Source organism: Aedes albopictus, chromosome 3 (assembly GCF_035046485.1).
Source record: "Aedes albopictus strain Foshan chromosome 3, AalbF5, whole genome shotgun sequence".
Lineage (NCBI taxonomy): Eukaryota > Metazoa > Arthropoda > Insecta > Diptera > Culicidae > Aedes > Aedes albopictus.
The window spans coordinates 82,663,292-82,675,837 of NC_085138.1; the positions used below are offsets into that span (position 1 = coordinate 82,663,292).

Sequence of the window (12,546 nt, forward strand, 5' to 3'; positions counted from 1 at the left end):
TACCGGCAGGTATTTGCAAATTAAACAATTTCAAGGAAGGCCTTCCAATTAAGCTCACTCTGTCCGGAAAACTCTGCAGAGTATACCAAGGGCAGCAACGACGACGACGCTAAAGCATAATTATGATGATCCGATTTTGCAACACATTGTTGTTCTGACAGGCAAAAGAAACGCAGGGAAAACTTTTTCCTCAAGTTTTACCCCGAACGCAAAGATGGGGGAACCGGGAAAACTTACCTGCCGACAGCAACGGGGAAAAAACTTTGTGCGTCTGTTTCAACTCTGAACGCCCCGTCGTCGTCGTCGTCGTTTTCATGGCCAAGCGCGCTCTTCGCAGTCCGGGGAATGACTCTCTGATGCTCAAGAGGCCAGTGTTGCCAGGTTGGTGGTTGGCATGGAAATAGCGATTGATTTAAGACTTATTTTTATTTCAGTGTATCGAAACTAGAGTGGTAGCCTTTCCGAGCTTCGAATACCTGATAAAAGTCTCTTCCAACAACAATCATCACAAACTGGCATCCATGCTATTCAGCATCAGCTCTACCTGCAGAGAGAGAAAAGCAAAAGACTTCTGTGTCCCGAAGCAAGCAATTGCAGAAATTGGAAATTTATTGAACGATTATGGGAATGTTTTTGCTTGTTTCCCAACTACATACTTAGTACGAACGGCACTGCACTTGCGGAAGTAATGGATTGAGATGTTTTTCTTCCTGCGGACTTACCAGTTAGTAACACTTTTTGAGGAAGAGTGAATTGGGAACGTTGGGATAGGGTGATTCTTTCCAGTTTTTGCATTAAATTACACATTTTTTGTTTCGAGAGGTCATAAAACATTGTTTCCATTTTAACCTTAAATTCCACAATATTCTATGAATTAGAACCGCATCTGTCCAGTTTGCCAGCCGTTTAACACCATTTGCAGCATTTGATACCTACAGGCAGTCCGGTAAGCGTAGCATCGGTTCTCGAAATAATGCAGTTCAAAACGGTTGAAGGCTCGAAGAATAAGAAGAAGTGATAGTCACGGTCGCCATGTAGAGTTCCTCAATGAAGATGGAAAATCGGGAATAACGTCTGTTTGTAACTAAATACAAAGTGGTAAGTACCGGAAGGCTCGCATCGGCGATTATTACAGTGGGAGGCAAAGTAATCTAGTAAACCACACAAGATTTACCTTACAACTTTTGTGGTTAACTCAAAGACAAACAGATTTGGCATTCAAAAAATATATAATATCTTCGAAATTCAGTAGTTCTCAAGATGTCACATACTTTACTTCCTTGTCATTCAATTCTACACTATAATTAGGTTAAATCTACTTGCAAAAAAATACAACCGAACACAATTATAATATTACGCCTTATCAGGCTGTTAATAAATGTAAAACCGTCCGTATTCACCTGTCATGTCTTATCTTAAAGTCCACCATTACTATGCGAGACCACAACTCAATTAGCATCCAATCGTCAATTGGTCGGCGAGCTGCGTCTCGCCTGAAGACACCACATTTAGTCGCCACAAATTAAATTACCGGCTTCCATAATGAAATGCCTCTCAGCCAAGCACTTGATAATCATTTCAATCGCATTCGTCGTATTCCTTCGCCGGTAATAAAGTTATAAAACAATTTCGCCAAAAGAATGCGCTGGAGATACATTTTTGTACGATGAATCTGATTCACTGTGCATCTCAATTATGATTGGGACGACGCTTCCGGTGACGGAATTCTTCGGGCCCGTTACGCATTGACGTAGCTGGAGAGGGATGTGGGATGCCAGCCTGAAACGAAAGAATACTTGGACGAGTTCCTGATGAAACTACCAGAAAAAAATGTAATGAAAACTAGAGAAATTTGACGACATATTTTAACAGCCTTTCCATAGAAAATCGATACAGTTTATCTCCGAATGTTCCCAGAAGGAGGAATCTTTGAAGAAACTTTTGGATAAATCCCAGAAGTAGGTGCAGGACGTATTCGTAGAGGAACTCCTGAGAGAATCCTTGCAGAAGCTTCTAGAGGAGTCCAAGAAGGACTCCAAGAAACTCCTTAAGGAATCATAGAAAGAACCCCCTAAAAATCACAGAAGAAACTTTTGACGAATTCCCAGAATGAACTGCTAGAATTCTCAAAAAAAGAAATTCTTAAAGGCATTTCTTTACGAATCGAAGAAGAAACTTCTTGAGCATTCCCAGAAATAATTGTTGAAGGAATACCAGAAGAAACTGCTGGAGTAATTTTAGTGGGAACTGCTGGGCGTCCCTCGAAGGAATTTCTGGAGAAATCTTAGAAAGAACTCGTAGGTACTACTGGAGTTTTTCCAGAAAGAACTCCTGAATGAATCTTAGAAACAACTCTAGGAGGAATCTGAGAAGAAACTTCCGTGGGAAAATCAGAAGGAATATATGCAGGAATACAAATAAAAAATATCTACATAAGCACGCTGAAAGATTTGAAATTGGTCAAGTGGTTAAAAAGTTATCGGGCATGTACAGGGGGTGGCCAAAATGTTTGGGATAGGCAACTTTTTTTTCTCTCACAAAAAAGTTCAACATGCTGTAACTTTTCATAGAGTGCATCAAAAAATCTCAAATTTTGACTGTTTGTCAACCTATTATATGTGCATCATTGGTACAAATTTGGGCTCGATTGATTAATGTTTCACAAAATTAGAACCGTTCGGGTAAAACACTATTTTTTAGACCACTCATTTTTGAGCTGTTATATCTCGGAAACCAGTGAACCGAATTGAATGAAATTTTGAACGTACACTAACAATATACAAATGCTTCACAAACTATTAAAACATAGGTACTTTTAAAACGTTGAAAAAAGTTATCATAGATTGACAATTTTTGGATTTCTCTCGAAAAAATGTATTTTTTTTTCATAAACATCAATAAATTTTAGTGTTGATATCCAAAGATTTTCCACTTCTGTTCTCAAGTTATCTTTAATCAGATATATTAAAGCCCATTTAGTTTGAAGGAAGAACACGTTTAGTAATTTGTGTGTGGTATTGTAAATTTGACTTATTTTCCTCTATATGGGTAAAAATTTCAAAACGGTATAACTTAATTCGCCGTGAGAAAATATTACATTTTATTACGTCGTATTAAGTATCAATATATTATTGATAAACGTTAAAAAATTCATTCAATTCGGTTTGGTCTCCGAGATATGACAGCTCAAAAATGAGTTGTCCAAAAAAAAGTGTTTTACCCGAACGGTTCTAACTTTGCGAAACATTAATCGATCGAGCCCAAATATGTACCAATAATGCACATATAATAGGTTGATAAACAGTCAAAATTTGAGATTTTTTGATGCACTCTATGAAAAGTTACAGCATGTTGAATTTTTTTGTGGGAGAAAAAAAGTTGCCTATCCCAAACATTTTGGCCATCCCCTGTATTTTAACTTTGAAAAAAATAGATTCTACAAGTTTGTTCAAAATTTATTAGTGAGAGATTCATAATCGGTGGAAAATTGAAAGAGTTTTGACTCCTGTAGTAAAAACAACTTTTATTTCTCGGAAATTCAGCCTTGGGGCGATTGCGCCACCTCTAAATTTCAATATTTTTGGCTCAAACTCAGAGGTTTCTCCTTTTATGTCATTTGAATCCTACAAAGCTACAAATTCCAGGTTTCAACAACTTTTGAAAAATAAGCTGCAGCCTATACTGCATTGACTTTTTTGGGAATTTCTTTAGGAAGAAAACAGAAATTTCTCCGAAGAATAGTTCTACAACTCCTCTAGGAATTCTATCAGGAACTCCTTTATGAATTCCATCAGGTATTCTTAGGGAATTTTCACAAGAAACCTCAAGGGATTTTTTCCCAGAATCCCTTCAAGAATTTCTCTAAGAATTTTCACATAAGTTTTCCAAAGCGTTGCTTTAGGAATTTTGCCTAGGACTCCCAAGTATTCCTTTATAGGTTGTAGCAGTAATTCCTTTAAGTTTTGCTGCAAAAACTTCTACAGGGGTTTCCTTGATTATTCCATCAAGGCATTCTTTAGTAATTCTTCCATGATTTTTTTTCAGGATCTCCGTCAAAGACTCCCTCAGGAAATCTTTCTATTTTTTCTGAAATTTCCTCAGACATTATTTTACTGGGAGTTCCTCCAAGAATTTCTTAAGAAATTGCTTCAAAAATGTTTTCAGAAATTATTCAAAGCATATTACAGAAACTCCTCCAATGAATTGTATAAGATTTTCTGCTGCAATTAGTTCCCAAGTGGTTTTGGAAGTTCCTCTTATTACTTACTTATTATTATTACTTACTCTTCCCAATTGCCCCGCAGAAATTTTTCCAAGGATGCGTGTAAACTTCTTTAAAGATTTATTCTTAAACTGCTTCTAGGTTTGTTCCATTAGTTTCTCTTGCGATAATTTTCAGAAATTTTTTTCTATAAAGAATTCCTCCAATAACTGCTTCAATAATTCTTCCGGTCTTTTTTTAAAGCGATTTTCCTGAAGTAGTCTTTCACTTCATTAAGAAATTTTCTAATATTTTGGAGGTTTTTTATTTCAAAATAGCTCTAAAACTGCATAACTAGTAAGAATGTAAGGCCTGGATCCACAGTACTTTAAATACGCAAACAACGTTAGTAACCTTGAAAAGAATCTATTAAAATTGTTTATTGTTGCAAAGCTTCATGCATTTCGGTGCAGTGTATGTTTTTGCACAAAATGTCCTTAATTTACCAAATTTACCAAATGCTGTAACTTTTGAGATTGGCAAAGCAAATTGTAGAAATTTTGAACTTAAGAACACAAATATCTCTATATACATTGTTGGTACATCGACAAAATCGAAAAAAAATTCTTGTGCCTGAAATAAGTGAACACTACCCGAGCAAAGGCGGATAACAAAATGATAACAAGTTATGTTACCTGACATAACCAAAATGATAACTTAAATTTACTTCGCGAATACCGAAATGATAAGAAGTTAAGTTATCGTTGAGTTCAAGTTGATAACTAATTGTGTTATACTATATTTTGTTCAACATTACATTTGGTTATCAACATGGAAAAATACACCTGATTCATAACTGGTTTTGTTATCAATTAGTTATCATTCAGAGCTATTTTTATCGACCAATATAGTAAAAATCTACTTTACCGACATCATCAGCAATTGAAAAAAGTTTCTTATAATTTACAACCAATGTTTTTAACTATTGCGCCCAGGCGGGTCTTGAACCCTGATCGAGTGATGGCCAGTCGCAGCCGATAGTCCCTATACCAACGGGACTCAGTGAGAGTGAGAGTAATTGAAGGCTACGGTTTCGTACTACAGTCGCATTGAAGGTGGAAAGCGGAATCTATTTTTAGATTCGAGGTTCATCAGGCTCTCAGTTTTGGGAAAGCTTTGACATATGCGTTAAGAAGCTTATCATTTAGAATTTAAATGTTATCACGATAGACTAGAATTTTTGATAACTAAATTTGTTATATATAACTTATCATTTGGTTATCATCAATTGGAGAAGATGATAACAAAAATAACAAAATGATAACACCGATAACATAGTTTGTTATCAAAGTGATATCACTTTGTTATCCGCCTTTGCTCGGCGAACACTCCTTTCTGTTCCAATTCCGATCACTATTCCAATATTGTTTCTTTTAGCAACAATGTAAATTATTGCACTGAATTTTATTAAGTTTGTCACAAACAATAATGATAACTCCAAATTTTTTTGGAAAATGTTCAGGATTTAATTATTGATCTATTGCATGTTTGACTGCAGCATTTCTGTTAACAAATAATTGCAGAAACAGGCACCATTTTTTTTAAACAACCAGGGTTTTATTTTAAAAAAATCTCTAGGTTTTTTTCAGAAAATCTTCCAAAAAATCTACCATAGATTTTTTATTCTTGTATTTCATCGGACGATCCTTAACAAACTTTTTTGGGAGTTTCTTTCCCAATTGATATAGTAATTTATCAAGAATTTTGTTTTTTTAATTATCTTCGAATTTATTTTAAAATTCTTTTCATTATTCCAGCAACTGCACTTTTTTTTTGAAATCCTTTCTGCAATGCCTTCAGGAATTCGTTCGACATTGAATCCGTGAATTCCCTCGCAAATTTCTTAGACAACTTTTTCAACAATATTTTCGGGAATTTCTCTGGCAAATATTTTGAGAATTTCTTAGTTTCAAAGCTGTAACAAAGAAATTCTCAAAATATTTGCCAGAGAATTCCTTTTCAGGATTTTTTCAGCAATGCCTTTGTAAATCTCTCAAGCATATCTCTTGAAGACTCGTTCGGTTATTGATTTGTATATTCGTTCAAAACATTTTTCAGAGAATTCCTTTGAAAATTCGTAAGATTTTTTTTATCTGTATTAACGAGATTTTTAGCCCTAGGCTAGTTCATCTCGGGACCCACACTGTACTATACCCACACTATATATGAGTTTGTCGGGAGTGGGATTCGATCCCAGGTGACGTTAGAATTAATTTTTGGCAATTCTATCATCACTATTTCGGCAATTTCCTTCAGAAATTCTTTCCTTGGTATCTCCACCACTATTCCTTTGAGAATTTCTCCAGCATTCTCTTGGGAATTCGTTTCGGAACTCCTTCGACTAAAGCAGAAGGATACCGAAATTTCTCTGATGGATGACTGTTTTTTTGGATTACATTTGGCGTGTTTGTGTCTTAGGCAATTTCTATAGAAATTTATTCGGCAATTTCTTTGCCAATTTCTTGGGATTTTTTCAGGAATTTCTTCGGTTTTTCCTCCGCGTATCTCTTTGAGAATTACTTTGCAAATTATTTTGGCAATTACATTTTCAAATTCTTTGGGGTAATTTTTATATTTTAATTCTTTTGTAAATTTCTTCGGCAAGTCCAATTGGGAATTTTAAAAGAAATGGCTAAACCTGAGCAGAAGGGAATAACAACAGCATAAGGAGCTGTGTAATTTGGGTAAAATAATTGAATAATAGAATCGATGATTTTTATGTTATTAACATAACATATTATGTTGGGAACTTGTCTGTCATAAGCGGCAAAATAACAAATATCATAACAAAAAAATGTTCTTGGAAAACCATTTTAATAACTTGTTTTGTTAGTTTCAATAACAACTTAATAACAGTGAATTTGGAAAATATTTCAATAACAAATTTAGATATTAATGTTGTATTGATAATAATCGGAAAGCAAAATTTGTTATGGTATCAAAATCGTAACTAATTAAATTATGATACTAATTATATAAAATTATTCACTTTGTCTCACAAACCCACCAATAGCATGAGTAACAATACTTTAAATGATCGAAAAATACTAGGGGGATTCACTTAACAGCGTAAACTGATTAAACTGATTAAACGTCGCGATCACCAAGGCAATCTTTGATTATTTCATTCGCAAAATCTTGAAACATTTCAAATAAGCAGAAAATCATGGTTTACGCAGCAATTTAATCTGTTTAGTGAATACCCCTACTATATTCATATTCAGAATCAGAATGAATTAATCAGTCTAAAAGAATGTAAAAAAAACTTCCAGAAATTTCTCTGAGAGTTCTTCCACGAAATCATTCGCAGATTTTAAAAAAATCCTCTAGATATTCCTCCAGAATTATGAACGGAATCCCCGAATTTCAACTTGAGATGTCTCTGAAAATTTCTTTGAGAATTTATCCAGGAATTTTTTTTGAAGAATTTTGCAGGAGTTTTTCAAAAGATTTTGCCAAGAATTCTAATAATTGCTCAGAAGAATTACTTTTGAAATTTCTACGAAGATAGCGCCAGGAGTTCTTTTGAAGACTTGTGCAGGGTATCGAAGGGTTTCTCCAGAACTTCTAAGTGTTCCAAAAATGGAACAAAACAAAAATACAGGTAATTATTATCGAATTGTTGCTTTGATTTCAAAACTTGTTACTGTTGTGCTATTGTTGATAAGTTGATCAATTGTACATCAATAACAAAACTTGTAGTTCAACAATAGTTATTTATGCAACGAGTTGCAAAAAGTTGATTTTTTCAGCACGAGTCGTACATTTATCCAACGAGGCTTGCCGAGTTGGATAAATACGAAGAGTGCTGAAAAAATCGAGTTTTGCAACGAGTTCCATACAAAATTTTATGCAATGATTTTTTTCATAATGCAACCCATTTGAGTTGCATAATGTTCATAATGCAACTCAAATGAGTTGCATTATGAACATTATACAACTATTTTTCATTATGCAACTCATTTCAGTTGCATAATGAGCCAGTTCGGAAAAATTGGCCATTATGATACCAAAATGAGTTATATAAAATGTAAATTATGATACTGAATTGCATAAAATATGTTATTGAAATGTACCTTAGTGAATGTATATCAATAGCTTGATTATAACAAAATGAGATTGTCCTACAAAATTTGTTATTGAAAAGCTATGCCTTGATAATTGAATAATAACAAAACAAGGTATAAAAACAGGTTATATGATTTTGTAGTTATTAATTTGATATTTTCCTCTGCTCGGGAAGGAATTCTCAAAGAAATTATCGAAAGATTTCACATAGAATAAACCAAAAGAATGCTCTAAAGAAAGCCCTTCAATTAATAACTGTGGAAGCGCTCAAAGAACACTAAGTTGAAGTGTGACAGGCCAAGTCCCAGTGAGGACGTAGAGTCATAAAGAAGAAGAAGAAGAAGAAGAAGAAGAAGTGTTTTGTTTTATGTGAATTCCATAAAAAAGTAAGTGTCATGAAATGTGATTTTCACGGTTGAGTGGAGTCGGTGTAACACATTTTGGCATTGGCATTTTAAAAAGTACATAATTTCCATTCCACGTGTCATTTATTTTTAAAGTACCACTGCCAAAATATGTCACACCGACTCCACTCAACCGTGAAAATTCCACTGCTTTCCAAAGCGGATGTCCGACGAAACAGCCAAAACAAATCCCGATAAACCCGGCGGAGAACTTCCATCCTTGGAAAGACAAATATGAACGAAAGTCAGATAAATTGCCTGCTACTTAATATTTGTCTCACGAGGACGACGAAGACGTCGCCAGCACACACATCACAATCGCACATTCCATTCGATGTCGTCGTCTTCATGTCATTGGCGCAGCCCCAAAGAGGGAACATGGAACCACAAAGAAACATACGTTATCTAAGTGTTAAAATTATATTAAAAATCATTGTCACGAAATCGTAATCGCCCAATGCTAATTATGTTGTGTTTGGTCAAACCACCACTACGTGATGGTAGTGACCAAACGTCAAACAGGGAGCAAAAACAATGCCAGCGCCGTGATTGATCAATCGACCAACTACCAAACATTCGACTCAACCGTTAAAAAAGGTAATCTATGGAAAGCGAGTAGAGTTTGACGTTTGCTTCTCTGTGATGGAACTGAACAGAATTACATTCTTGAAGTAAAATTCGATGAAGCTGAAAGTCTCGCGTTGGATCCCGTGCTCGATGGATTTCTATCCTTATTGTACGGTACAGTTCGGTTCGGTTCAGGAGAATTGCCGGTGCCGGAGGTGGATCGAAATTGATAATAAATGAGTTCTTTTTTTCTCCTTGGGAAGCGAAATGCCGCCGCTATCTTGGCATGGAGCAGAGAGAGCATTAAAATTGATTAATTTTCAATGAACTGGTAGCAGCTGCACGGGGAAAAATTTAAGCATTAAGCTGGGAGGCTTTTACATTTGTTTTTGTTGTTTCTATGGGGTTTTAAGTTTGACACGGTTTAAACTAACTCGTTTTTTTTGCATTTAATTTTTTAAGTGTAACCCTCGTTTAAATAGCAATAGAATTTGCAGGCATTTGAAGCTTTGAATGAGTAGTTTTAAAAGCTTAACAATTTTAACATTATTTCAGATTTCTAGGATTGCATATTTTACCGTTATACGACTTCTTCCTTTTCTGTTTTTCTACATTACATTAAATGTAACCATTTTTTTCTCTCTCTATTTACAGGTATGTACTGGGACTGACATCTAATGATCTCCGTAAGTAACTGAAAAAAACTCGGCCACACGTGATGAATGTGAAAAATAAGTTATAGATGTTGAAATATGTTCATAAAAAAAATGAAAGAAATACTTTCATCAGGCTTACACTAAACCATCTTCCAAGCTCACTCATAATACTGAAAGACGACGCAACCAAACCATCAGCCATAGCCACTGGGAATATATTTGGCACTACTAACTCCAATGTTGCAAGTTACTCGAAATCAAGATAAGAAAGTGTATAGTATTTATGTTTGTTTAGCAGAATAATTGCATTGAAATCGAACTACGATTTTTTTTGAAAACGATTTGTTTGACTACTGTAAAATCTTCGTCAATTCCTTCGGTAATGCATTAGGATTTTTGGCAATATATTCGAGAATGTATTGGGCTATCCCTGTGAAAATTCTTTGAATTATTCCTCTGGGAATTCCTTCCAAAATTTCTGTACGAATTTTCATTTATTTTTGTGAATTTCGATAGTAATTCGGTTGAATTTTGAACATCATTTATTATTATTATTATTATTATTCTTATTTTGAAAGTTTTTCGTCAGTTTCTTTGGGATTTTTTGTGTGCTTTATTATGCTGAAATTTTATCTGAGGAATTTTCAAAGAAATTGCTGATCTTTGAAAGGTCCTCAATTTGATTTTTTTTTTAAAGTTGTGAAAGTAGTTTCTTTGAAATTTATTCAGCAATATCTTTGAGAATTTATTTGAAAATTTTGACAGCAACACCTCTTGAATTTCTTGGGTATTTTATTAGATAATTTCTTTTAAAACTTTATTGTTTTTTTTTATCTGTATTAACGAGATTTTTAGTCCTAGGCTAGTTCATCTCGGGACTAACATTTTACTTCCCATCCAAGGGAAGAACCCATATTTTGTGAGTTTGTCCGGAGTGGGATTCCATCCCTGGTCCTCGGCGTGATAGTCTGGTGATTTAACCACCACACCAGGTCCGCTGTTTTCCGCATTCAAAAATTGTGTAACTTCTGCGGCAGTATTATCGAGATTGCTTTGGTATCTGATTGTATTTATATTTATTCCTCCGGAAACTGCTTTATCAAATCCTCAAGGGGTTTCTTTGGCACTTTCTTCTCAAATTTCTTCGGAAAACTCTTTTGGAAATCCTTAGGCAACCTCTAACAAACTGCTTTTGGTAAATCTTAAAAAAAGTTTGAGCAATTGCTCTTGAATTCCAATGGATTTTTATGAAAATACCTTCGATAATTTTTTAATTTTCTTTCTCAAAATTTTCAAAGGACGCTTTTTAAGCAATTTTTCAGGAAATCTCCTCGGAAATTTTTCTTAGAATAGCTTCAGCAAAACTTTAAAACTTTTTTTCTGCAATTCTTTTGGTAATCCCCTTATATATTTAGTAAATTCCTGCAAAAATTTCTCTGATGTAGTGACGAGAGAAATTTGCATGCACACTTGCGATTCTATCCACAGTTTCTTTCATTTCTTTTGTTGCTTCCTCCTTCTTTGGGTAGTATTAAGTTCTCTGAGAAAAGCAATCGAAAATTCGTTATCTTTATGAATTTGTTCATTTCGTTCTTTAATGTGTTTTTTATATTTCTTAAAACATTTCATCGGACGCTTATTAGGAAATGTTTTAAGACATTTTTTAGTTAATTCCTTAGAAAGTTTTTCGAACAACTATTTTGGAATATCACAAATATTCAATTGGAATTGCTGAACGAATATCCAAGGCAATAGCAGAAGATATTTGCTAAGGAATTTCTAGAATTTCAATTTCAGAAAAAAAAGTCGGAATAATTTCAAATCAGATATGCCGAATTAATTTCAAAAACAGGTTTCAAATGAATTCAGGTAATGAAAAAAAAACACAGCCTAAAATTCCAAAGAAATTAACGAATGGATTTCCAGGAAAAAATTATGAGAAGTTTCCAAAGGAATTCTGAAGAAGTTCCAAAGAAACTTGACCGAAATAAAAAAATACTAAAGGATTTCCAAAAGAAATTTTGAAAACATTTCTAAAAAGAGTGCTGAGAACTATTTACAAAAAATGCCAAACAAGTTTCCAAACTATTTGTCTAAAAAATAATTTTAGAAATTTACACATTTTTTTTCTGAATACATGAAAAATGGGAGAGAAATTGCTTCTCAAATTAATCATGAAAGCAATTCCCGAAGGAATTGTAATGGAATATGTAAAGAAAAGTCACAAAAACATGCTAATGCAATTTGCCGAAGGTATCCCCAAAAGACCAGAATAATTGCGGAGGATTTTTTTCTGAGAAATTTCCGAAGAATTTCTCAAAGTAATAACCGACAAAGTTTCTACCATAATTGCTTCTGAAATTTTCTAGGGAATTGCTGACGAATTTGATTAAGAAATTCGTGAAGCAACTTCCAAAAGAAATGCAATCCTAAATAAACTTACACGTAGAAATATATAAGAATGGGTAACTAAAGAATCCGCAAAGAGATTTTCTGCCAAATTATCATAAGAAATAAAAAATGCGAATTTTCAAAAAAAAAATCAGAGGAATTGCGAAGTAATTCCTAATAAATCTTAAATGGCGTATAC

The 12,546-nt window shown here is 34.0% G+C and overlaps 1 long non-coding RNA gene across 1 annotated transcript in view; it reads left to right on the top strand.

Moving 5' to 3' along the window:
- The window catches only part of LOC115256314 (uncharacterized), a 715,903-nt gene extending 705,345 nt beyond the window's left edge, over nt 1-10,558 (top strand). Inside the window, exon 5 of the long non-coding RNA XR_009995602.1 lies at nt 9,955-10,558. This is a non-coding gene — a long non-coding RNA (uncharacterized LOC115256314). The remainder of the gene's footprint in view (nt 1-9,954) is intronic.
- The last annotated feature ends 1,988 nt before the right edge of the window (nt 10,559-12,546 follow it).